At 44.0% G+C, this 25,230-nt stretch overlaps 1 protein-coding gene and 1 non-coding gene across 2 annotated transcripts in view; one reads left to right on the top strand and one right to left on the bottom strand.

The window, feature by feature from the left end:
* The window catches only part of Ptpn3 (protein tyrosine phosphatase non-receptor type 3), a 140,285-nt gene that overhangs the window by 7,253 nt on the left and 107,802 nt on the right, over positions 1 to 25,230 (top strand). The window lies entirely within an intron of this gene.
* On the bottom strand, positions 781 to 914 carry LOC125341449. Its single transcript, XR_007208983.1, has one exon. It is a non-coding gene; the product is annotated as a small nucleolar RNA SNORA70 (small nucleolar RNA).

Here is a 25,230-nt window from a genome sequence, read left to right as displayed (position 1 = left end):
GATTGAAGTATAACATAGAGAAAGTACGCCAGTATTGAAAACACAGCTCAGTAAATGTTACATACCTTTGAAATTGTCACCTAGGTCAAAATAAAGACAACACCGGGAAAGGCATGGTGGGGCTCACCTGTAATCCTGGCATTTGGAAGTCAAAGCAGGGGATCCAGCGTTTCAGGTTACATAAGAGATGCAGCGCGCACGCGTGTGTGTGTCCTTCCAGAAGTTTCCCTACTAATAATCCCAAAAATTGATATTCTATCATTGCCTATTTTTTAATCTCGTATCAATGGAATCAGAAATTTTGTACTTATTGTTGCCTGGCCTTTTTTTTTTTTTTTTTTGACACACTGCAAGTTGTATTGGTGAGCATGATTAAAGTGGGGGTGAGTGTGTGGCTTGGTGAGGGGGGCCCCCATGAGTGCAGGGCTCGCCATTTATCCAGAGGACCACGATGCAGGATGTATTTGACTCCACAGCCCTCAAGGATGAGGCCCTTGCTTCTCAGCTACCATGTCTTCAGACTCATCTGCATTACACTTTGGAAAGCCCCACTTCTTGGAAATGTGGATCTTCTGACAACCAGGGAACTTAAACTTGGCCCTGTGTAGGGCCTCAACCACATGTTCTGTATTCTGCAGCTTGGTGTGGATGGACATGATTACCTGGCCAATAGGAACCCTGACCACAGTGCCCTGGGGCTTCCCCAAGGCAGCCCGCATACCTGTCTGAAGCCTAGATAGGGGGACAGTATGAGATCAGAGGCATGAAAACACACTGGAAAACTGTATCCAAGGTCCCTTAGGGCAACCCATATAAGCAACAGGTTGTCATTTACTACCAGGGAGGCTGCTGTCTGCAACCAGTGCACACCAAGTCCCCACGAGTAAAGAACCTGGCTGGCTTCTTATACTCAACTTTTTGTCTGTAAGATTCATCTCTCTTACTGTGTGTAGCAGCAATCTGTCCTTTTATCTTTGATAGTAGTATTCCTCTAACGATTGTTACAGTTTTCCACTCTAATAGATATATGGATTGTTTTTGGTTTGGCTCTTATAAACATTGCTGCTAAGAATGTTGATACACGTGTATTCTGATGGGCATTAGAACTCCTTCATGGTGAGTCTGTACTGCCTGCCACTGCTTGGACCTAAGATTTCAATTTGACGTTAATAAATTATGTCCGTTTTCTAAAATGGTTATACCCCACCACCAGTGTGTGAGAATTCTAGTTGGTCTATATCCAACACTAGATATTATTATTATTCTTTCAATTATAGCTCTTAAATTGATCACTCGGATATCCTTTGTGAAGTAGTTCTTTACAATCTTTACTTTTATTATGTTGATCTTTGTTTCTTATTGGTTTGTAAAAGTTCTTTATATATGGTAGGAACAAGTCCTTTTTCATAGATGTGTATGCTGCTAATATTCTCCACTATTCATTTTATTGCAGTCCACTTTACTAAGCATTTCTCTTAGTTCGTATTTTTTGTATCCTATTTTAAAAAATCTTTGCTTACCCCCAAAAACATTCTCCTATGGTTCCCTTTAGAGTCATTATTATAATTATTCTTTCACTTTTATAACTATGATTCATCATAAAATTTGTGGTGTGAAGAGTCCAGCTTCCTCTTCTTTCTTCCTTTCCTTCTATTTCCTTCCTTCCTTCCTTCCTTTCTTCCTTCTTTCCTTCCTTCCTTCCTTTGTTTGGACAGCTAACTGGCTCAACATCATTCACTGAAAGTTTACTGATAAATATTTAAGTTGACTTGATGTAGGACACTTGATGTAGGACAGATGTCCTACATCAAGTAACTTTACATGGGTAGGAATTGCTCCATTCTGTGCCAGCGCTCTTTTTTGTTCCTGGCTTACACTGGTTTAATTACTACCACTTCTTTGTGGGAAGAGGGGACAGAAATGCATTACCAGAGTCTGAATTCAGGGCCTCATGCTGGCTTAGCTTGCTGGCATGGCTAATGCTATGTCACTTGAGCCACATCTCCAGCCTTGTTTTTCGCTGGCTATTTTAGAAAAGAAGTCTCATGAACTTTTCTTCCCCAGTTGGCTTCACATTGTGATTCTCTGAATCTCAGCCTCGTGAGTAGCTATGATTACCAGTGAGCTACCAGTGCCTAGCTATCAAACCTTTATAATCAGTTCCTGTCTGTCAGTGGAAGCTGTTAGAGCTGTTCATCTTCAATACCGCTTTCACTATTCAGGGTCTCTTGCTTTCATAGAAATTTTAGAATAAACTTGCAATGTTTCCTAAAAAGAAACTTCTTGGAATTTTTATTAAGTTTGTGTTAAAGCTCTAGAACAATCTAAAGGAATTAACCCCACCAATACTGTGTCTTCTAGTCAAGAAATAACATAATTTATCCTCAATTTATCTTATCCTTTACTTTCTCTTAATATCTTGTGATTGTTGGTATGCTGTTTTTAATCATTCTTCAGATTTGTCCCTCCATGTTTTGTGGCTGATGTAGTAACTGCAAATGTTATTTTTATTTTTTTTATATTTGAGGTGTTTGTGGTAATATAATATGCTAAAGTACAAATGAGTTTTATTCATAGACTTGGATGGCACTCATTTCCTTGGTTAAACTTACTTAGGCAAGATTCCTTGCGTGTGTGTGTATGTGTGTGTGTGTGTGTGTACATATATGTTATCTGTGAATAATACTGTTTACTATATATCGCTTTTGGAAAACTAGCTTTATGCTATATAATATACTAAATAGTCATCTTACAATTTTAATATTATATTACTAATATACTAAATAGTGATATCCATAATATGATTGTATAAAAGCAATCACCAAATTTTAAGTATACTAGACTCAATGCTAGATTTACAAATAAGAAGAGTAGGGATTTAGAGGGGAGGAAATGAAAGTTTACGAATTTACCAGGCAAGAAGTGGGGATTGCAGTAAGCTGCTAGGGCCACCCCCAAGATGGGAGGCCAGGCTTTGAAGAGAAAGCTTAGGAGTCTGGGCCAGATCTTACTAACCAGGTGGTGGTCTGGGCTGGCATTAAGTCACCAGAGCCACGTCTTGTTGTCCAGAATGTTCTCTTCCCTCTTGTGCTCAGGAAGATAATGAAAGGCCTGGACAACCTTGTCTGTAGCTGAAAAGACATTCTTGCATGAGAAAATGGGAGGAGGAAAAAAGACAAGGAAAATTAAAGAAGAGAAAATAAAATTAAAAGGGGAAAGGCAAAAAAGGAAATAGTCTATTTAAAACTTTTAACTTCATTTTATTTTATTTGGTGCTGGTATGTAAGGCTTTAGCTCAAAGCCTATCTCTTTGCTTTTTTTTTTGCTCAAGGCTGGCCCACTATCACTTGAGCCACAGTTCCATGTCTAGCTTTTTGGTGGTTAATGGGAGAGAAAAGTCTTATAGACTTATCCTGCCTGGGCTGGCTTTGAACCTTGATCCTCAGCTCACAGCCTCTGGAATGGCTAGGATTCTAGGCATGAGCCATTGGCATGAGCAACTGGCTATTTAAAATAAATAAGGAAGGGAGGGAAGGAGGGAGGGAGGGAGGGAGGGAGGGAGGGAGGGAGGGAGGGAAGGAGGGAGGGAGGGAAGAGAAAAGGAAAGAGAGAAAGGAAAAAAGAACAAAATAAGGAAGGAGAGAAAGAAGGAAAGAAAGAGGAAGGAAGAACAGCAGGAAGGATGGAAGGAAGGGAGGGAGGAAGGATGGAAGGAAGGGAGGGAGGGAGGAAGGACCTTCTCAGGAGGCTAGGATCTGGAGAAATAGAAGTCCCAAGCCAGAGTTTAAAAAAAATAATCTTGCATAAAGCAGCATGGCCAGTAAAGAGAGCTTGTTATTAGATTTAAACTACAGTTGTGAATGTATTTCCATTTTTATTCACCAAGTCAACTCACCTAGAGTTCAACATTCACCCTGCATCAGGTCAGTCCTTGGACTGCCAAACTATCTGGAAGTTTGGATGTGAAGCCCCCCCCTACACACACACTTCTGACCCCACTTCAGCAAATGTGGAAAGCCATAAGCTCTTGGCTGGGTTTTCTTTCCTGATTTCCTGAAAGCAGAAGGACATGAAAGCCAGACTAGCTGTCCTCTAGAACTTCTTAGTTTATTGCATCTATAAAGACCCTGGAGAGCTTGTTAAAATGAAGACCCATCCAGCTGATTAGGGGATCAGGAGCAAGGTTGGGAGTCTTAATGTACTCCTGGTGCTGCTGCTGCTCCACCAGCCATAATGTACATGCAGAGTCTCAGATTCCTTCAGTCCTTAGACAAGTCAGATGGCAAAGCCCAGAATACTCACACCAGAACTCCCCAATCTTACCACTGCCCTGGACAAGGCCTCAGGAGTCTAGCCAAGCCTTCTCTGGGACTCTCCATCTATAGCTTGACAGAATAAATCTACAATACTCTCGGAATCTCTTCAAGGGTTTTCACTTCCATCATGGAATTATTTTACCCATTCATTTGCTTTCCACATAATATTCATTCAAGAAGTAGTGCTTGAGCTCCAAGGATGGGCACAAGTCCCCTTTTAATACTGGAATATAAGGATCAACCTGCTAAACCCAGTCCCTGCTTTTGTAGGAACTCAAGGAAGGAGCAAATTAGAGGAAGGGTTGAATAAGCATTTTGATAGGAAAAGCTTAAGATGCCATGGAAGGAAACAGAAAAGGGATTTTTACCCAGATTAGTGAGGACTGGAGGAACTTTCCCAGGGGGAGAGCTCTTAGGCTGAGATAGGAGGGATGAGAGATACAGCCAGGCAAAGTTGGGCAAAGAAAGTAGGACCCATGTGCCAGGCAGAGGGAAAGGCATCAGAGAGGGCCCTGAGCAAGAAAGAGCATGGGGCTCAGAAGAAACTGAAGGACCTTCCTGGCCTCAGAAGAGACAGAGGAAGAAGACTGATGTGGAAGGGCCTTGGGGCTCGAGAGCCTCCTATGACACAAGAGGACATTTCTCTGAGGGGAGGAGACACTGGAACTTAGGAAGATCAGCTCTGCTATTGTGTAGATGTTAGGGGGACCAGGATTGAAGCAGGCCTTGATAAAGGTCCTGGACCAGAGTAGCAGCGGTGAGAAGTGAGAGAAATGGATGAAACAGGATTCAATGGGAAGGATGGACAGGTTGGATGAGGAGACTGAGAACTAGAAATAAGCATTAAGCCTTAGTTACTTTCTTTTTCTGCTCGTGAGCCTGTGTCCCTGGGTTTAAACTAGTTCATTTGGACTTGGCCCTAGGCTACAGGTCAAGTTCAGGTTTGTTCTACATTGTCTCACATTCCCGTAGCCACACTGAAAGAACTACAGCCACTTGGGGTATCTGCAACTGCTCTTCTTGCTGCGGATGGCAGGAGCTCAAGAAGAGGAAGAGACTCCCCCCAGCATGGAGCCACCAGAGCCTCTCTTAAGAACATCCATTGGGTCAGTCCCTTTTTCAAATCAAGACCAATGGCCAAGCCCAGAGTCAAAGTAGTACAGTCAAAGTATAGTGTGAGAATGAGTATTTGGTTGACAGAAATAAGGAACTAAGTCGAGTCGCCAGGGAGGTGGTAAGGGACACTCATTGAGAAAAGAACTTCAGAACAAGCTGAGTGGCAGGGTCTCTGAGATGTGCCAGTGCAGGTGTCAAGGAGGCAGCTGGCTAGATGGTCCCCAGGGCACAGAGAGGATGGACTCCAGATACTCTTGGTGAGTCATTAATATGGGATGGGGCAGGAGAAGAGATGAGCTCATCCAGGAAGAATTTGCAGAGTTAGAAAGGAAGCCAGCTTAGCAAGGCACGTTTGAAATTTCACAAACAATTCTTGGAAGTAATGCCTGCAAAGGAGACTGAAGACACGTTCCCTGCAAGTCAAATGACAGAATGCTTCAAGATGAGACCATGGCAGAAGGCTGTGGGTTTTTATTGTGTTCCTTTCAGTTTTACCAGTACCCAGAATTTGAACTCAAGGCCTCATGCTCTCACTCAGCTTTCTTGTTTATTACTGGAGCACTACTATCTGAGCAGGTCTCCAGTACTGCTTTTGGTTAGTTAATTGGTGATAGAGTCTCATGGACTTTTCTGCCCAGACTGGCTTTGACTTGGAATCCTCTGATCTCAGTCTCCTGACGAGCTAGGATTAGGGATGCCATCAGTACCTGGATAGTGGTTTGAAATATTAAAAAAAAAAAAAGAGTTCAGTGAGTTTAGAGATCAGGCTCCATAGCATGGAATGCCCAAAAGCTAGAGGATTGCTCACTTGTGCAGCACTTGCATAGCATGTATGAGGCCTGAGTTCCATCCCAAGCAACACACACACACACACACACACACACACACACACACACACGCATGCACACACACACACACACATACACGCAGGCACACACACACTCACCTAGGTTTTAAGACAGAAAGGATGCAAACTCCTTCAAAGAAGCTCAACAACAACCTGCCTTAACCCCATAACAAGGCCTAAGAACCCCCCACACCTCTCAAACTCAATTCAAGCAGACTTTTATTAAAGTAAAACATATCTAGAGAAAATTGTGCAGACAGACCCTAAGTGCACCTATCTTTACAGTTCCATGCATTTCACAGGGGAACTATACAACCAACACCCCAGGTAGCACCTCAAAAGCCCTTGATTTGCCCCATTCTGGTCACTAACCCTCTCTCCTGCCCTCTAGATTTTCAAAGACCCCTGTGCACTGTGCAATCAACTAGGAACTTTCTAGACTTGAAATCCCTAGTCCCAAACTAAGCACTTCCTCCACTCCCTCTATGATTCTGCAGATTGCTATGTCTTCTCTTGCTTGTTCACTCATTCTTAACTATGTGGTCATCAACCAGAAAACAAACCTGAGAAGAGGGCCCATCTGGTACATGCAACTGCTAGAGGGTAGCAGGGAAAAGATATAAAGGTGAGTAACACCAGGTCTTGTGCTTAGAAAAGCAGACATGTCGACAGGCAATTAACATCTAATGTGAGAACCATAATAATGGAGCAAGTGCTTTGTGTGGGTGTAGAGGGTGGAGGGTCTGTGCGCTGGGGAGCAAGCACTTAGAAAAATTATAGGAATCGTGTGGGCAGGACCAATCAGACTTCACATCTTTGTTGGGATGGAACAGGAGTTTATGACGTTAAGGGCTTGTGTAGATGCACTTGGTGACTTTGGGCTTAGTTCAGGTGTAAGAAGCCTTCCCTTCTTTTGTTCTCATCCGAACAAGACCACTGGCAGTGTCATAGACGAACAGTAGAGGGCGCCAAAGGACCGGTGCTTGATGCAAACCCCACCACCACCACCCCCACCACCAAAGAAACATAGGTGAGTTTCTGAAAGAAAGACTAGGAAACAGATGAGGCACAGATAGGGGAAGGAATATATATGCCCAGGATCACACAGCATCTCAGAGGCAGGCCAGCACGTTTCACCATGCCCATACACAACTCTCAATTCATATAGTTTAGGATGTGCCTGGGACTATTACTTGTTTGGTATTTTATTAGGAGAAAGGGGGAAGTCATGATATGGAGGTATATTTCTGTATAAATGTCTTTCAAATGCAATATAACACTGGACTCAGCCAGGCACTGGTGGATCACGTCTATAATCCTAGCTACTCAGGAGGCTGAGCTCTGAGGATCATAGTTCGAAGCCAGCCCAGGCAAGGAAAAAATATTGTGAGACTCTTATCTCTACTAAACTACAGGAAAAGCCACAAGTGGAGCTATAAGTAGTAGACCACTAGCTTTGAGCAAAAAGAAGCTCAGGGACAGCACGCAGGCCCTGAGTTCAAGCCCCCAGGACTGGCACAAAAAAATAAAAGGTAAAATAAACAAACAATAACAACAAAATAAGCCATTAGGCTGTATTCTTCCTAATTATGAAATAGGCATTCCATTTCCTGGGGAAAGCATGGGCACTAAAAGACATCCCTATTAGAATCCAAGCTGTGCCTTTTCATGGGATGCTGGCAGATGCATTTATGTCTCTCGTTCCCAATCTGTAAAATCAGGCGATGTTCACACACCTGCCGCCAGACTGTGGGTTGCATTGAGTTGAGGCAAATGTGCCCCAAACAGTTGCTGGCAAGGTGCAATGGCTCTGGCAAGGAGAGCTCCTATTCTCAAGCTAGCTAACAACACTGGCTGGCTGCCCACCCTGTACTGAGGTGTGGCATGGGTGAGGGGCACAGTGTACATTTCCAGCCCTTACAACCAGCAGGTTTGTCTCCATCCCAGGTCTGCCTGATTGTTTATGAGCTGTGCAATAAATGACATAGTCTCTTCTCTGTTCTGGGTCGCCATTTTCTCATCCCTCAAAAAGGTGAAGTCTGGCAGAGTGGCTCAGATGGAAGAGTGACTGTCTAGCAACACAAGGCCCTGAGTTCAAATCTCAGCTCGTCCCCTCCACCCTCCAAAAAAGGATAAGACAGAGGTGATCATATCACCTTCGTTTCTACCATTTCTACATGCAACAGCAACTCATTTTAAATTCAGTTCTGCTATGCCTGAGAGCCAGTGCTTAGTCCTAGAGAAAAGGGGACAGAGCAGTCTAAGCTATGCACCCAAGAAGCCCAGAGCTAAGTACTCCACCCAGGCCGGTAAGCATAAAATGGCAAATACTTTAATGACAACACAAGGAGCACTAGTTAGGAGTTTCCAGAAAGTCTTACTAGAGAATGTGAAATCTTGTTGGCTTTTGGAGAATAAATAAGATGTTATCAGATTCCTCTTCCTTTGAGTTAATGGACCTAATTTACAGAATCAGTGGTATAAATCAGTTAGAGATCTTTTTTCCTCTTCTTGTCATCATAGTCACCAGACCTATGATTCCAAGTCTCCTTCTTTTCTTTGAGACATCTCTGTGGAGAAAGGCAGGTGATCCTTCCCAAGGAGGTGAATTTAGGGCTGCTTTAGAAACAAAGAAGCCCAAGTTAGGGCAACTGGAAAAGAATTGGAGGTACCCGGCACACATAGATCACCTGGAGGTGGGGCACTGACTAGCACTTGCCCCAGGGGAGTATCCCATGGCTTAAGGCCTGCCTCTGCTTCTCAGCAGCGTTGTCATGACAACCCCATGTCTAGTCAGTCACCAAGGTATCACACCAGGCTCTTCCACTCACATCTTCATCCATCTGTCTCTGCCCCCAAGTTAGTTTTGTTCTTTCTCTTTCTGCTCACCCCACATTCTGAAGAAAGTCTTTTGCTGCCTACCACCTCTGGGAGAGCTAGTGGTACCCTGGTACTTCCAACATCCCCTCCAAGAGTCTCCCATCTTTTCCTTATACTCTAAGCATCCAGCCTCCCATGAAGCTGTGGGTGGGTGATGGTAGATGGATATTTTTTTGTCCCCAGCTCCTGGCACAGAGCCTGAGAGAAAGAGAACCTCGCTCAGTAAATGTTTGCTGAATTGAATTGAACTGAGCCCGGAATCAATGTTTTTATTTTCCTGTCTTGGCAAGGAAGCAGAGGGCACACTCAAAAAAGTAATTGCAAAGTGTTTCACGAAGGGAATTACTTAGAAAGGAAGGATCAGAATTACAGGAAATTGAAATATTGGGACACCTGAGTCTGGAAGCCACAAGAAACTGCTTCTTCTCCCAGTCCAAAGGAGGCAAAGGAAGTGAGTTAGGGAAATACTTGGCAAGCTGTGGCCGGAGAGAGGGGCTGCCCAACAGGATACAGCCACCACCAAACCACAACCGAGCCAAGCAGGGCCCCAAGAATCTGTCCTATACTCGCCTTCCTCCTGCCCTACACTCTCCCTCCTCCTGCCCATTTCCTGCTGTTGCCTCTCCATTAAACCTAAATGACTGAAGAAGCCAAAGATATCCATGTGGTTCAGGTCACAAAAGGTAGTTCCCCTGGGCACACAGCAGAGTGAAGAAAAGTGGAGAATGGGGCTGGACGGGTGAACAAGGAAGGTCCTACCCAAGTGGTTTTTCCCCAAACAGGGTCTACAGGGCACTGCCTTCAGGACTACTAAATGCTCAATTTAAAAGCAGATTCCTAGAACAGAGCTCCGAAATTCAAACAACTCTCTCTAGGGCCCAGGGCTCTGTATTTTAGAGAAGTTGCTTCCAAATGTTTCTAATTCACATGCATTTTTGAGAACTACTTTTTGTTGTTATTGTTGTTGGTCGTGAGGCCCAAACTCAGGGCCTGGGCACTGTCCCTGAGCTTTTGTTGTTGTTGTTCAAGACTAGTACTCTACTATTTTGAGCCAGAGCTCCATGTCTGGTTTTTGGAGATGGTTAATTGGAGATAAGAGTCCCATGGCCTTTCCTGCTCAGGGTGCCACAATCCTCAGATCTCAGCCTCCTGAGTAGCAAGGATGACAGGTGTGAGCCACCAGCACCCAACAGAACTATTATTTTGAGTGGTGCACTGGGGAAGGCAGCCTAGGATCTCTGGGAAATAGGGAACTGTGGGAATTCTGAACTTGGTGAATTTATCATTTGACCCTACAGAACCATGCTGCAGATGGGGCCTGCTGATGTTGGTTCCCCATCTATGATTTCCAAAGAACAAAGAAGTTGGTTCATCCTTTCATGCATTGGGTGTGTACTGATGTCTGGCTCCTTACAAGGAGCTGCTTTAGAAGGGCCTACCAACACCAAAGTGAATAAAAATGCTTGCTTGGGAAGGGATGGATCCTTCCACCTACTTCTGATGGGAAAAAATTGCAATGCCACGTGGCAAAATGGAGGGAAGAATTGGGGCCAATAACATAGGTTACACGATGTACCATGCTCACTGTTGGAAGTTTCTCAGGATACTGGGGTACTATGTAGAAATGAGAAAACTAGCTTGAGAGAAATTCCACAAAGCAAAGATTTCACTTCTGCAGAAGGGCATGCTACTAACAGCAAGCCAAGTAAGTAAGCTTGCAAGGTGAGCAGTCTGACCAAGTTTTACTGCTATCACATTACTACCCCTGGTTCTGATTGGTCAGAACTTAGGTTCACAATCTTCTCCACTGGCTAGCTTGAAAGGGTTTAAAAGTTTATCCAAGCAATCCACCAAAACCAGAAAATCTGGCCAAGCAGGAACTTATAGGAAACCAGAGGTGTGATTTAACTAAAATAGCTTCCTGTAAAATGGTGGCTACTCTGAAAATGGAGGTGCTTATGTCAAGCAACCACTTTGCCCCAAAAGATTCTTATTCCTAAGTTAAAAAAAAAAAGATTCTAATTCCTACAGTCCTTTTAGGAGCAAGTACCAGTGACTCCATTTTTCTTCTTATTTAAAGGGACCATGAAATCAAGCCTTGTCTACCACGGTGGTGATATTTTATCCTCATTCTATAGGCCTTCCTCAGTCTTTCCCTGTCTTATACCATCTGGAGTGAGCAGCTTTCTTTGGCTGCATAGGCAGGTGAAAGGACCCCTCCCTCAGTATTTAGATTCTCCTAGCATCACACTTCCACACATTATACACAATCGAACAAACCGGCCAGCCCAGCTGTGAATTTACTCATATATTTTCTTCCTAAGCTGGGAGATTAGATAGAATTGGATGTTTACTGAGAGTGGAACAGGGGTGAGTAAGTTTAATCACTTTAGTTTTATTTTATTCTCTCTCTCTTTTTTTTAGTGCTGGGACTTGAATCCCAAATCTTATGCATACTAAACACATTCTCTATCACCAAGCAGCACCCCTAGATTAATTGCTTAATACACTTAAATCAAGCCAAGTTCTTATTATTTTTCCATTACACTGTGGTTCAGTTATATTAAAAAATGTCCATAATTCTAGTACATATTTCAAATGCCAGTTCCTATGAGGAAACAATTTCCTCACAGTGTTATCTAGATTATTCTCAAGTTCCCTGGGCTGAGGTCACTCTTTGTAGTTAATGTTGGGTTCCTGACCCAAACACAGCCCGTGCCAATTATGAAAAAAGAAAGAGCCAGCTTTCCATGGTTTGGATAAAGAGGCAACCGTGGGAACATGGACACACACACAGGTCTTTCTCTTACTCTGTAAAGTCACTGTAAAGCCAACACCACCCAGTTGCCCTAAGCGCTTGTGCAGAAGTGAGGGCAGACAGGAACCATCAACAAGAGGAAATGGAGCAAAAGGGAATGGGCCTATTTTGTAACATCCCACTCTACAAGGTCAGCTTTTAGCATCTGGGACAGAAAGAAATATTGGTCCCATTCAGGAGGGAAATTATCTCTGTAGCTATGTATCAATTTGGATGTAGATGTATATTAATACATATTAACACATTGAAGCAGAAAGTGGTAGTGTGGCTCAAGTGGTAGAGCGCCAGCCTCAGGTCAAATGAGAGCCTGAGGCCTGGAGTGCAAGCTCCCAGGACAGGCACAAAATCATTGACCCAACCTTGAAGACTCCAGCAAAGAAGAAAAAAACATGGACTCAATGTAGTCAGAGAAAAATTTAAATCCAGATAAAAACTTATGGACAGAAGTGACTCATTATAGCACCACTGATATTTACTAGAAATATGAACCATGCGACTAAATGAACATAAAATAGTGTGTCTCACTATTCAGTACAGAAGTCAAAATTAGTTTACAAAGAGGTTGCAATTGCATTGAAAAATTCTAGTGATGTCATTCTGAGAAAGGTAGGAAGATGTGAAGCTGATTCACAGAATAACTTTGTGAAGCAAAAGATATCAGTGCACATACAAAGGTCTAAAAGAAGATGCCCTCACAATTGAAGAGTGGTTATTTCTAAAGGTAGAAGCAGTTTTAGAGTCTTTTTTCCCCCCAAACTTCTATGACATACATGTAGCATCTCAAAAGTCAGAAACTTTGTGTGCATGTACTGGTTCTGGGGCTTGAGCTCAGGGTATAGGCACTGTCCTTAAGCATTTTTCCTCAAGCCTAGCACTCTGCACTTGAATCGTAGCTCCATTTCCAGCTTTTTGGTGGTTAATTGGAGATATGAATCTCATAGACTTTCTTGCCTGAGCTGGCTTCAAACTGAAATCCTCAAATGACAGCCTCCTGAGGAGCTAGGATTATAGGTGTGAGCCACCAGCGCCCAGCCAGAAACATTTTTGAAAAAAAATCTCTCCATCCATCCATCTACATATTTGATTGCAAACAGTTTGCTCCCAGAATCAAATACACAATAGATAGAAATATATCTTTCTATCAGAGTGACTACAACACTGGCTATGGGATTTTGATGACTCTCCTATGGGTGGTTTAACCGTTGATACCTATGACCCCCCATAGTAGCTCTCTCAGATCCTCCACACCAGCTCTGTTGGCATAAAGAATTACAATCCCTACAAGGATAGAGTTGACAGGCCAGGGAAGTGCTTAGCAAGACCAAATGGACTCTTTTGTGCAAGACTTTAAACAAAATTACCAAGGGGAAAAGGAAAGAAGACACACAAAAAGACACCAAGATCAAGAGACAAAGTAACTGATGGAATGCATCTCCAAAGAAGAGGTCTTTCGGTATCCACACCCCACACTGGGGCTGAGCGTGGCCTCTTCTGGACATGATTTTGCCAGTGGGGCATCCGTGAACACTATGGGTTAGATACCTGTCTGTATATTGTTGCAGAGCCCTGACATCATCATCCAGTTAAGACATTTAAGGTCAGCACAGAGGGTATGGCTTAGTAGAACAACATGTGCTTACCTGGCTTCTATGCTCTGGCCCCCAGAGCTTAGAATTAACGTCTCTACAGAAAGAGGCCCAGCTATGCATGGTTTGCTTTAGTTGAGCCCAGAGCAGAGTAGTAGAACTATCTTGCCTGCATACAGAATCATGAGAAAGAAAAAGAAGTCCTTGCCACTTTCAGCCAGAGGTTTATTACCAACAATGGGTAACTAAGACAGCACAAGGGCTTCCCGTAGCTGCTGCTATTCCTTCAATCTCCCGTTTCCAAACTACCTTCATTCCTGGCCCAGCTGAATGTTTGTTCTGGGATTTTTTTTTTTTGGTCAAGATGATGTACAGAGGGGTTACATACTTAAGGTAATGATACATATACATTTCTTGTCATACTTGTTAGCTCCTTCCTCATTTTTCCCCTCCTTCTCTCCCCCCAAACCACCCCCCTTGCTTTCTTCATTTAAAAAAAAAAATCTTGGGCTGGGGATATGGCCTAGTGGCAAGAGTGCCTGCCTCATATATATGAAGCCCTGGGTTCGATTCCCCAGCACCACATATACAGAAAATGGCCAGAAGTGGCGCTGTGGCTCAAGTGGCAGAGTGCTAGCCTTGAACAAAAAGAAGCCAGGGACAGTGCTCAGGCCCTGAGTCCAAGCCCCAGGACTGGCAAAAAAAAAAAATCTTCCCCTTGGAGAACATTTTCAATGTAGTCTACAATGCTTATGACCTCTATGATTATTAACAGAAAAACAATTCCTTCCAGACAGGGTGATATATACATATAATTTCTTTTATTTTGCTTAGTGTAATCTGTTCCTTCTTTTTCTCTAATTTCTTCCTACCTCCCCACTGCCCTTGAGTTGCTTAGGATGTTGTCATCAGTGTCCATTGAAGCTATTGGGCCTTTTCTACTGTATTTCCACCACCCCTGCCCCCATTTTCTACTCATTCTGTGCCCTCCTCCCAGCTTTTTTCAGATATGCATGTGTATATAATATATGTGCAACAAAGAGTCTAGGGTCCTTTAAATTCTCTAAGACTAATTACAAAGAAGTTCCTTGCTTCTCTGTATCTTTAGAGTTCTTATAAGCCTGGATATTAATTTATGTACTTACGAATTAGTGTTTGTGTTTTGCTTTTTGGTGCCTTTCTCCCAAGACTGACCATTTTTAGTCTCCCTGTGGACTGGTAGCTTGGGTCCTGCTTTCTTTGTCATCTCTCACAGTTATTTATTTCTAACACTCACATATCAGGGAGACCATGTGCCATTCGACTCCATGTTCTAGGCTTGTCTTGTTCAACATGATTTGTTCTAGACCTGTCCATTTCCCTGTGAATGCCATTATTTTATCATTTCTAACAGCTATGTAGAATTCCATTTTGTACAGGTACCACATTTTTTGGATCCATTCATCTGTAGTGGGGCATTTGGGTTGTTTCCCTATCTTGGATATTGTGAATAGTGCAGCAATGAACATGGAGGTACAAGGTGTCATGTCCTGGATCCTGTTGCTCAGGATAGATGCCTAGAAGTGGTATGGCTGGGTCACAGGGTATGTCTATGCTGAGTTTTTTGAGGAACCTCCAGATGTTCTGAGATTCTTTTGAGATTACCTACTTCTCCATCACTCCCTATTGTCTTATTAAAAATAACTCAACATTAGTTTAGGCAGTGGTTTTCAAAACCTACCTACAAAGACATGAGTGATACATACAGAATTTAGGCCTAAAGGACACAATAATAATACGGCATGATTGTAAAGGGCAGGCCAGCAGGAAAGAAGAGAAAAGGAAAAGAGGGAAGGGCTTGTAAACATGATCAGTTATATTAAATATATATGAGTATGGCATAATGAATCTCACCATACTTTTTTGTTGTTGGTGGTGGTGGTAGTGGGTCTTGAATAGGGCCTGGGCTCTGGGCCTGAGCTTTTGTGCTCATGGCTAGTGTTCTACCTCTTTGAGCCACAGCGCCACTTCCAATGAATCCTATTATACACTGTTAAGAAGGAGGGAGAGGAGGAAGAAAGTTAAGAAAGAGCACTACAGATGAGGTGAATTTGATTGAAGTACTTTATATGCATGTATACAAATATCACAGTGGAGTGATTTTGCACAAAGTATGCTAATAAAAATTTAAAAGAAAAAGAACAAAGAGCTGAAGAAAATTCAAATACCCACATTGTTGGTTTTGCTCATCTGTCGCCTCCCCCACCCTACCCCCATTCGCAGGCCTGGAATAGTCAGTCACATAGCCAGGCCTGATGAATTTTTTAAAAGAAAAAAATTTTAAGGTGACAGACATGTTAAGTAAGGCCCCATCTTTGTGAGACACTGATCTGGGAGGCATAGGTGGGCCCAGGCAACTGTTGGATTACTGAGCTAGCTGATTGATGTCAAGGCAGGTGGCCTATGGACAGAAGTGATCAATTTCCAGCTAAATGCTATCACCTCGAATTCCTCTAAGCTCCAAAATGCCTCTAAACTCTACTCCCCTCTGTCTCACTGCACCTGAAAACCCCTAGAAGGGGAGACCCACAGTCCAAATTGATAAGAAGCACCTGGGTGAACCTGGTGTAGGATACTTGGAAAACACTGGCCCCACCAACACAATCTCCAAAAGGCATATGGCAGCCAAACACACGTTCCTGAAAATGAGGAAGAGGAAAGGTTTTGAAGAAAGGCTTTTTGCCACAATAAGTGCATGTTAGGGATTCCTTCTAAATGGCTCATCTGTCACACTGCTGTCATTTGTCCTTGCCTCCTGTGTGCCATAGGAGGAAGGAAGGAAGGAATGAAGCAAGGCGTATGAACATTAGAACTAGAAACCCCACGCACGGGATTCTTAAGCCTTTAATCATAAGCATAGTATGCACAGGATTAAGTCGTTTCCCTATTTTTAGGGAATCAATCAGAATTCATTAGGAGGCCTCTTATTCCTCCTAAGGAAGAGAGAGCCTGGCCTTTGAGGGAGCTCTCCCCCTACACACACACACACACACACACACACACACACACACACACTGTTTTAAGGGAGGGAATCCCCAGACATATCTATGGGAACAAAGCCCTGTATGATCTGGGCCTGGCATCACTTGTTGCCCTCTTTCTCTGGCCCTCATTGCCCCCTCTTTGTGCCCCCCCATTGTCAGTCCTGACCATTGGTTTCCTTCTGAAACACCAATGCATTTGCTGACTTACCTCTTGATCCTAACACAAGTGGGGCACTACTTCTGGAGTGTTCTTTGTGCCTGCCCATGCCCATCCACCTGGGCCTTTTCTACCTTTGGTGTCTGTCCTGTCTCTGACCTTCTGGTCAGATGGAATTGACCAGGCCCGATTTTGATCTCCTCCACCCCACCCCCACCCCACCACACGCTGGGCATTTAGCCAAGCCTTTGCAGCTGGCTGTAAGTAGGAAGCAGTGAAAGCTACACACACACACACACACACACACACACACACACACACACACACACACACACACCGCCATGAGTCCCAACTCCTTGAGAGCAAGGCCTTTTGCTTGCTCTGTCCTATGTCTCTAGCCCAGAGCAGGAATTCATGTAGATTTGTTGATGGAATGTGTGGAAGTCAAGGTCTGTCTTCGGCAAGTTTATACTTCTGGAGACAGAGAAGTGCTCATTCTTAGATGTGGTCACCATGGTTTTCTTTGATTCTGATTTCCTGATGCTAACCTTTGTCCTCTTTGCACACACACACACCGCACACATACACACCACACACACACACAGAGGTGAATACTTTTTCCAGAAGGGGCTCACAGTCTTTTACATACATTGCTTAGAAATAATCATCATAGGCATGTGGCATTTGGGAGATAATTCAGGGGATTTTCTGAGAGCTTTTCAGGGGGGAAAAAAGGCATGCCTATTAGTAACTAAATGTAAGCCAACATGTGAAGAGAATCCTAAAGGGAAAAAAAAAGACCAAAAGCCCTACAGGAGTTAGCAAGCTCATCAGCACTTGAGATAGCTGAGAAGGAGGCGCTGAATATTAACAGGAACAGGAGATCTCAGCAGACAGAGCTGTGGACTATGTTGGTTGGGAAGATGATCATGGTGGCTTTCATTCTTCAAAGAGAAGCAAGAAAGAGGATTGTGCCTATGCTTGGCTGGGATGACTAGACTAAGAAGGTTGCCACAATTTAAACATGATTTGTCCCCTCCCCAAATCAGTGTAAAATTCAAGTTGGCATATAATGGTGTGGGGAGGTAGTGGGCCTTTCATAGGTGATGAGGAGTTAAAATGCCTTTCTCCAAGTTGGGATGTAGCTCAGTGGCAAAGCGCTTGCATTGCCAGTACAATGTCCTGGGTTTCATCCCCAGTACCAAAAAAGAAAAGAGCAAAATACAGTTAAAAAAAAAAAACAACACACCAAAATCTCTTTTTCACAGGACTAGGTTAATCCTCACACAAAAGACTGACAACACCATTTCAAGGTCATCTGCTCCTCAAGTGCCCATTTCTTTTCACTTTCCCCGTGCTATGAAGCCCTCATCAGATGACTAGATATGGTCATCTAATTTTGGATTTCTCAGCCTCACCAAACATGAACCCACATAAACCCTTCTCCCTGATAAGTTACCCTGTCTCTAGTATTCCATGACAGCAAGGACCCAACATGGATCCCTCTAACGTCACATGTAACTCATGTTTACAGAGGCATCTCTGGACAGTGTGTTTGAACTGTGATGCAATGACCATGTGTACCCTGGAAAAAATGAGACAGCCCATCCCAGCAGGATGCCAGGGTGCAGTTGAGGAAATCCTGTGATGTGTCATCCAGGCAACACTAGAAGGTCACCAGAGCACTGGGCAGGCTGAACAGCATCCCTGTTCTTGAAATGTCACCAGGAGATGGAAGCACTGTTTTCTCCTGGGCCCACATGGAGTTTTCACAGTGTCAGAGATGAGACACTGAGCCCAGCAAGAGCAGGTTCTCAGCTGATCCCTCCCACCCCTCCCCATGACTTCAGTAGGTGCCTGGGAGGTTCAGATTCTTCATCTGTCTTCCGCCATTTTGTTAGCAATGATGGCAGGGAAGTTCAAGCCTGATCCTAAGGTCACGAAGCCATGTGTCTTTCTCTTTTATCCTCATCCAAAAGCTCTCTGTTAAAAAAAAAAAATCTGTTCCATCCTTCAACCGTGTGAATTTCCAGAAAGAGTGAGCGCTCTTGAACCATGGCCACTTCCTTCAAGGCTAGTGTACATTGTTGGCACCTGATCACAGTTAGAACCATGCCTTGTCAATTAACCAGCAAAATGATGAAAGGGTAGAAATGGAAAACAAAACGATTTTTGAAAATAGTACGCATGCTTCCATTATTTTTTCCCCAGAAAAAACTTCTTTATTTTTAAATTAAACAGGCTAGGATATCACATGGTAGAAAATTCAGAAGCTACAAATAGGCTTAGGGCAAAACATAAACTTCCACCCCCTCACCTCTGCCTCCATTCCTCTAGTTCCTCTTTGGGAAGGTAATGACCTTTCCAGGTTCAGTTCTGTGTGTATCCTCTCTACTTCGATGTGTTTATTTTAAGGTCCGCTCCTCTGAGCAAACATCATCACTACCCACATTACTGATTCCTTTCTCATCACAGGACTAGATTGCTCTTGGGTCTCGGGAGAGCAGGATGATGTCAGGGACTCAAGGTCAAGGGCTGACAGCTGGATATTCCTACTTGTTTATAGGGAACTCTCCTCTCTATCTCTCTATACATGCATCTCACTCATATAGTTGATTCACAACTGGGAGTAATGGTAAGTGTCAATAATCCCAGAACTCAGGAAGCTCAGGAGTTCAAGACCAGCCTGGGCTATCTAATGAGACCCTGTCCAAAAAGAAAATACCCAAAGAAAATCCAGGTAGTGTGTGGTAAGTCTCTGTCATAGGAGGCAGAGATCAGGAAGATGGAAGTTTGAAGCTAGCCTAGCCTAAAAAGTTATTGAGACTCTCTCAACCAACAAGCCAGGCATGGTGGCGTATGATTATCATCTCAGATGCAAGGGAGGCACAAATAGGAGGGTTATGGTCTGAGGCCAATCCCAGGCAGAAACTCAGGACACTATCTGAAAAATAAATGAAGGGCTAGAAGTGTAGTTCAAGTGGCAGAAGGCCTGCTTAGCAAATGTAGAGCCCTGATTTCAAATCCCAGTACTAGGAGGTGGGGGGGGGGGGAGGGAAAGAAAGGAAGGAAGGGAAGGAAAGAAGGGAAGGACAAAACAAAAGAAAGTGATGTTCTGACCCACAGTCCCATTCATCCAAGCATCAATCATTGATATCTAAAAGGCTATAATTGCTTAACAAAATCTCCCGTCTTTAGTCTATGTTCTTGATGTACATACATTGAAAGCCATCAGCAAACATTATTAAACTTGTGTAGGGCCTTAGTGCAAATCTGCATTTGTGAGTCCCTAGCTTCAGTTTCCAGTACCACAACAAAACTAAACTACATTTGGATGTGCATAGTAGCAGATTATAAAATTCAGAGCTCCAGAAGGTCTGAGGCCTGGAGGCTGCATTTTACTGCCCTGTAACCGGTGATTCCTGGGTCACCTGAGAAACACAAACACTGCTTGCAGTAATATTCCAGACTCTCCAGATTTGGGAATGTTTTCTTCCTTGTTGCTACTTTTTCAGACATGATCACTGTTAAGACTACTCTCTATTCATGGTTCTTCTTCTGTTTTCAGCCTAGGAACCAGTCTTCCTGTTTTCTGGGTTCTCTAAAATAACACTGCTCTTCCAAAGAAGGCCACTACTTAAACCTGGCCAAGATCATGGTTCGAGATACCAACTTTCACCTTCTGCGTTTCTCATGGGCTCCCCCCTCCCACCCTGAATGCTTTAGCTGTCTGTTGATGGAAGCATCCTCAATGATTTGGTTTTCCAGAGCAGGCCCTCAAAGACCCTAGGCTGATATTTCTGTTTTCCCAGCTAACAGCAAGTCCTTAGGGTCTATTATGGTCTGGACTTCTGTCAGTTCTGCATCACGTGTGCCAAAAGAGTGTTTCTCATAGCCCTTGTAATCCCCTCTGAGGTGGTTGTTCTTATTATCTTTCCACAGAGGCACACTCTGGGTTGACTTGCTGACCTGGCACCTTGTCATGGCCGGCTGCTGCTTAAATCTGTGATTAGCATCAAGTCAACATCAAGCAACCATCGAAAGGCATAGCATTTGCCTCCTAATGTGATGACAAGCACATTGATAGCTTGAAAGTTGGCCAGGTCAGACTGGAAGGCGGAGCCATTCCCAGAGCTGATGGAAGGCAGCCTTCCATTCCAGCTGCTACCTCTCCACTTGGTTTCCTGCAGCTTTCTCCTTGGCCCTACCAGACTTCTTCCTCTACATTTGCTTCCTTGGTGGCCTTGTGACTGCTCGTCCCTCTTCCTGGAAGATTCTTCTCTCCTTTACCTCCCTCAGGCTCCAGTCTTATTTAAGATTGCATCTCCTCTCCTCCATCATTCTATCACCCTTAGCATCTTTACAGTTCATTTATCAAGACGCTCTTATTATTCTTATAGATCCCTGCATTAGAATGCTGCCCCTGCCCCCATACTCACCCAGGGCTTTTGGTTTGTTCTGTACACTGCTATCTTCCAGGCATTTAGAGTAGTATATGACAACCAGTAAGTGCCTAATAAGTAACAGATGAATGGATTTTCAAATGCTCATTGACAACAATCATCCCATGGCTACTCTTGTATACTTGCTAAATTTGTGAATCAGTTTTATAGAACAAAAACCTCTGTTCAATAACATTGTGGAGTGCATAGAGAATATTAGACTTAAATGTGGGTGTTTCTTAAGCTGGGAGTATTGCTTAGTTTTAGAGTGCCTACCTACCATGCTCAGACCCATGGGTTCTATCTTCAACATTGCAAAGTAAATAAAGACCAATGTCTGTGCTTCTCAAAGGAGGGTCAGAAGCAAAGGCTTGGGTGTTAAGGGGTGCTGGGTTTGACGAACACTTCTCTAGAACACTCCTGATGAAACAGGCATTGGTCACCATTTGCAATCCATCACAGACTATCCTTGGGGGACATAACTGTTTCACCCTTCATGAAGAAAATTCCCCCCCCCCCTTTTTTGTGGTACCAGTACTGGGGCTTGAACTCCTGGCCTTGTGCTCTTATTTGGCCTTTCACTCACAGCTGGCATTCTTGAGCCACAGCTCTAGTTCTGTCTGTTTGCTGGTTAATTGGAGATAAGAGTCTGGATTTTTCTGCCTGGGCTGTCCTCAAACCACCTTCATCAGACCCCAGCCTCCGGAATAGCTAGGATTGCAGACATGAGCCCCCAGCATCTGACAACTTCTCACTTTTAGTACAGTTCTAGAGTAACCATTTTTCCTCCCTTTACTTCCTTTTTCTCTACTTAATTACAAATTCATTTCATTTTTCCTGATTACAAAAAAACTTAGGCTTATTGTAAATAAGAGTGAAATCTAAAAGATTCTTAAAAGTAGTAGATACCTAAAGAACTGAAATCCTTTTCCATCCATTGCCTGCTTCTCTGCCCCTAAAGGCAATACCCAGACACGGCCATCATGAACATTAGTGTAATTCTTTCTAGTTCTCTTTTCTTCTGTGTGTTTCCATTACTCTGAGATACAGGAAGTCAGTCCCATGTTTAACCATTTTTGGCCACACAATGGCAATGATAAATGGTTCAACTCAGTAGCTCACACAATGGAGCTCACCCTATGAACATCATTTTACACTGTGTTCTTTTCACATCATTCTAATAGCAGCATTTGTTCATGTCTTTCCGGATCCTTGGGCTCCTTATGGGCTTGCATTAACAGCACAAATAATTCATAAGCATTAGTATGTCAACCATGAGCCACCCCTTGTCAATCATCAGACCAGTTCAAGTGCTGCCTAGACTTCCTGAGCCTTGATGTGAGGGATACATAGACAAGCTCATTGCTTCTTCCAGGAAACGCTTCCTATGGATCCTCCCTACCAATGGCTGGGGTGCAGTGCCTGACCTAGACCTTCTGCCCAAACAATAGTTTCTGGAAATGCTGCTCAGAAGTGTGCTCATTGCTCACACCTTGTTCCTCCTACATGAATCTGGTCCATGACTAGTGATGAATCTTCCACCGTGGTATACCTTCCCCTCTGATGGAATGACTGTCTGCTTTGTTATTAGGATTTCTGAGCCAGGTACAGCCAATCTGTAAAAGGGAGAGGTGGGATTCTGTGGAGTTTAGCAGCAGGAAGGAGGCTGCTCCTGCTGCCCTTGGCTTTGTCTCAACAGACAGCACCAGGACCATTGACAGCACAGCCAAGTCCTGAGGAGCCCATATGCCACCTGCTACCATTGGGTTACAACCCTGTCTTTGGGATGACTGCCCAAAGACAGTCACCTATCTAAGTTCATCCTTCGTACCAATTGGGAATAATTTGTTCTAGATTTGGCCAGATTCAACCATACTTAAGGAGGTTATGTGTCTATCCAAAAGTCCCACTGACATAAGATTTAGGAAGTCTGGATATGAGATCAACCATCATTGCTGACAGTAACATGAAATCACTTCAGATGCAAAGGTTTAAAAAGGATAGTATGGACCTTATTATTTGGGCCGCAAGAATAATAAAATAGTAACAGGGGATCAGAACACTCAAAGGTAACACTTTAAACACTTAAAGAGTAGAGAGAAATAAAGCCCCTAAAACACAAAATAAAATGATATGGAGGCTCCTCTCACCATCACTGCATGGTAAGCTACTACCACACAGAAGGCCAGTGACCCTAAGACCTAACACTCTTGGCTTTGAGGTCAAACCAACTTGCATTCCTATCCTGACTGTGGCCAGCTGTGAACAGCCTGAGATTGTTTCTCTTGTGTAGAATGGAACTAGAAAACATCCGCTGTAAGGATTGAAGAGAGAATGTGTATAAAACACAGAGCAAACTTGAACTTGAGTCACCATTTTTCTTACACAAATGATAATTATTAAGTGTATACTTATTATTAGACTTACAAAAGTTTTGGTCTTTTAAGTGTTTATGATTGCAAATGCAGCATTATGATATGCATCAACTTAAAGAAAAGCTTAGATAAACTTCAGAAAATGAAACCAACTCTACCATCCCAAATCCAAACTATTACATGCATATTCTTCTAGTTCTTTCTAGGCTTAGTGAACATGTCCATATCATCTTTACACAATTTGTGTTTTCAAATGTTTCTCTTACAATGGTACTATATCTTCCAGTTACATCCTACTCTAACTTAGTACAAAATCGTTATTATTTTCAACAAACATATCAAAACCTACTTGGTTATTCTTCTATTGTGGAGCTCCTGGTCTGTTCCCAATTTGGGGAATTTTCTTTCATTTTATTCCTGGTTCTGTGATGGTGATTTGAAACACAGTAGGTCTTTCCCCTTAAGTGTGGGGATATTTCTAGCTCGAATTTGAGAGTTGCTTAAATGAATGGTTGTTGAATGGGGACAGGAAAGGTGGTTTCAGTCTTGTGGACAGCAATTTTCTCATCTTAGCAATTGGCAAACTGGTAGGCAGATGATGGATAATTGAGGTGGGTGCTCAAGAAATGGGTCCTGGGTCTGGGGATGTATGTAGCTCAGTGGTAAAGCTGCGTGTTTAGCATGACAGGGTCCTGGGTTCAATCTCCAGCACCTCAACCCCTGCCCTGAAAGGGAAAAGAAATCTTTAAAGCGGATTTCACAAGATCTCATTCTTATTTCCAAGCCCACGTGCTGCTGCGCGGATGCAGTGTGGGCGTGTGTGTTCTGTGCAGCACCGACAGGGTGAGGAGCCCGTTCCAGATCACACAGCAGCTGGTGAAGAGAACAGAGTGCATTGTCTGCTGACTCTGATCTCCAAGTTTTCCTACTGCGCTTAGGAAAAATAAATGTTCCCTAGCACTCCCTGCGGGGTGGCCGATCTGTTCTGGTGGGGGTGTCGCTGGTGCCTCCAATGGGGTGGGGGGGGGGGACTCGTCTTTCCCTCCGGCGCTCCGCCTCGCCGGGGCTCTGAGCATGCCCAGTGCGCTCCCTCCCGTCCCGACGGTGCTGCCCTGGCACTGCCTCTCCAGTTTTTGCAGGCGGCCGGGGGAGGGGGGTGGGGGCGGGCCCGGGCGGGGCGCGGGCCGTGCTGCCCCCAGGGACTCCCCGCTCCGTCGGAATTCCCCGGACGTGGCGCCCCGGCGCCGCCCTCCACTCGGGGGATAAGGACCCCAAGAGGCACCGCCGGGGTCTCCATAGGTCCGTGGAGACCAAAGGCTTCCAGGATGTCGGGAGCCCGGGATTGGGACCTCAGGGTTCCAGCCAACTCTCACCCTGGTGTTCCACGTGTGCACCCAACGGATTGTTTTTGTTTTTAAGTTCCTACCGGGTGCCAAGAAATTGCAGCTGTAAGCAACTGCAGCAAAGACGGGCGGAGCTACAGACCCAGAGCTGACCTTCTGGAGGGGGCGCACCCTCAGAAGTCAGCCAAATGGTGGGGGAGGGGGGAGGAGAGACAAAGTTACGGACCAAAGGTGCCACACTGCTCTCCTGGCCCTTCTCCAAGCAGTTGTGCGTTTTCTTGTCTTTGCACTGGCGGTTCCTTCTGCAGGAATGCCCTTCCCCTATAT

This window comes from Perognathus longimembris, chromosome 1 (genome assembly GCF_023159225.1).
Source record: "Perognathus longimembris pacificus isolate PPM17 chromosome 1, ASM2315922v1, whole genome shotgun sequence".
Lineage (NCBI taxonomy): Eukaryota > Metazoa > Chordata > Mammalia > Rodentia > Heteromyidae > Perognathus > Perognathus longimembris.
This window is presented reverse-complemented; position numbering and strand designations above follow the sequence as displayed.